Genomic DNA, 2186 nt, shown 5'->3' with positions numbered 1-2186 from the left:
CGGTTCTGTACCGTTGTGGAATCCCCCATTTGTAGTAGTGAAAATTATAGATATTTTTTTTGGTATAAGTTGCTTGTGATGGGGAAAAATGGCGCCAATAATAAGAAACGATACCGATGAGAAAATAAGAGGGGCAATGATACCAAGTCCAACTCCAAGTTTCCAAGTGAAAAAATAAATAAATAAATTAAATTGGTGCCTGGAACCATATAATACAAAAGTAGAATCGCCTTCCAGAATGCGATTGCATTAAATAACATGGCATACAAGTGTTTTTAAGTCAAATAAAGGCATGCATTTATGATTTCTATTCTAATTACACCCATGACATGATGACACTCAGCTTTTAAGCGTACAGCCGCAACACAAAATTGAATTCTAGAGTGACAGTGTTGTCCCTCTTACTAGTCATATGAATAAAAGATTTGAAACATGTATTGCATCATCACGTTTCTTAGGGGAAAAAAAAAGTGGATTATTATCATCAATCACCTCCCATCCCACTAACAATCCAACTCATGGATTGTTTGCTTCTATATAAACACTATTCATATGATCATAACAGAATAACAGTAATGAAACACGCAATAAAGAAACAAAATAATTCGCTCGGCATAAGTACCAATACCACAACGAACAGTTGATTACGCATGCAGACAGAAAAATAACCAACGACAAAACTACCATTTACTGCATTCGTAAATTAAGTTCCCTTCAACAAAAAAAAAAAAAAAAAGAGAGAACCCGATGAGTAAAAATTTTATGCTAAGTTTCCCACCCATGAATATGATACGACTTCTTTATGGATGGCCAATGTTCAAACCAGACAAAACATGATAATATAAAAAAATATAAAAAAATCCCCCATAAAAATTATGCTTTCTTAAAATACCATAGAAATTTAAGAAAAAAAAAACATAACTACATACATACACATCACTTTTATATGTTAAAAAAAAAAGCACACTAAAAAAAAACATACATATAATGTATAAATTATACCATTTCCGAGTGACAACAAAAATCACAAATTTAATAATACTATACCCTAAGCAAGTAGATACTCAACTCGGGCCCACCGGAGGCGGCGTCGGGATTCATCATATAGAAAGCCTCGGAGTGGGCGGAGCCGACGACCCTCTCGAAGGTGGCCCGCATGTACATAATCTCCCCCTCTCCTCCTCCTTCCCCGGAAGACGAAGGAAGAACTCCGGCGCCCATGGTAATGGGCCCCACCGCTTGGAGCACGTTCCACTCGTGGGCCCCGCACTCGGCCCTCGACGCCGCCCCGCATTTCTTGCCGTTGCAGTACGTCCGCCACACCGGCTCCTCCATCAGCGCCGGCGCCGGCGAGGCGGAGGAGCGGTCGCACTCGAGGGCGATGCGGACGAGCCCCGAGGCCATCTCGCGGACGAGGGCGCTGGTGGGCATGGCGAGCTCGATCAGCACGGCTGGCCTCCGCGAGGGTTCCTCTTGGAACGCGAAGTGCACGTGGCCTCGCCGGTGCCCGAACAGCGTCCCCACCACGCGCGTCCCCAGCCTCCTCCTCCGCCGTCGTGATCTCTTCCCGGTGAAGATCGTCAGGAGCCTCCACACGGCTGAGATCTTCTTCTTGATCTGCTCCTCGTCGGAGTTAAGGACCACGTCGTCGTCGTTCTCTTCTTCGACGTCGCTCTTCTTGGTGGGCCAGTGGAGGTAGCGCCGGGAGAAGGAGAAGGATGAGTCGTGTGGTGTCTTGGCCATGATTGTCCTCATTGTATGCGTGAGAGAGAGAGAGAGAGAGAGAATGAGTTAGTGATTAATTAGTCTTAATCTTTTGGTGGTTGGGTTGAGTTGTGCGTGGGAATGTGGTGAATATATTTGGTTGGGGAATGGAGTGAGGTGTTGTTGTTGTAGGTGTGGATTGTGGGACACTCGAGAACTGTGAAATATCAAAAGTGGCGAAAAACGACGGAGAATTCTGACGGAAAGAAGGTGAGCAGCACCTACCTAACCTAACCATGCAAATCTATTATATGTATATATAAATGCTACATCTGCTTTTTCAGTTTTTTTTATCCGAGCTGTGTATTTGTTTTTATTTTCTTTTACTATACGTACGGTACGGATCGGAGGGTGTATTATTGTATACTATACACAGTTCAAAAGGATTTTGTTTTAGAGAGTAATATGATACGATATGATAA

At 43.4% G+C, this 2186-nt stretch overlaps 1 pseudogene; it reads right to left on the bottom strand.

Moving 5' to 3' along the window:
- Window positions 1–440: 440 nt before the first annotated feature.
- Window positions 441–1985, bottom strand: LOC149402554 (protein MIZU-KUSSEI 1 pseudogene; annotated as a pseudogene).
- Window positions 1986–2186: the final 201 nt, after the last annotated feature.

Source organism: Urtica dioica, chromosome 3 (assembly GCF_054948205.1).
Source record: "Urtica dioica subsp. dioica isolate 48M chromosome 3, U.dioica_male_clone48M_v1_H2, whole genome shotgun sequence".
NCBI lineage: Eukaryota > Viridiplantae > Streptophyta > Magnoliopsida > Rosales > Urticaceae > Urtica > Urtica dioica.
The sequence above is the reverse complement of the archived record's forward strand: the minus strand, read 5'-3'. Positions and strand labels throughout refer to the sequence as shown.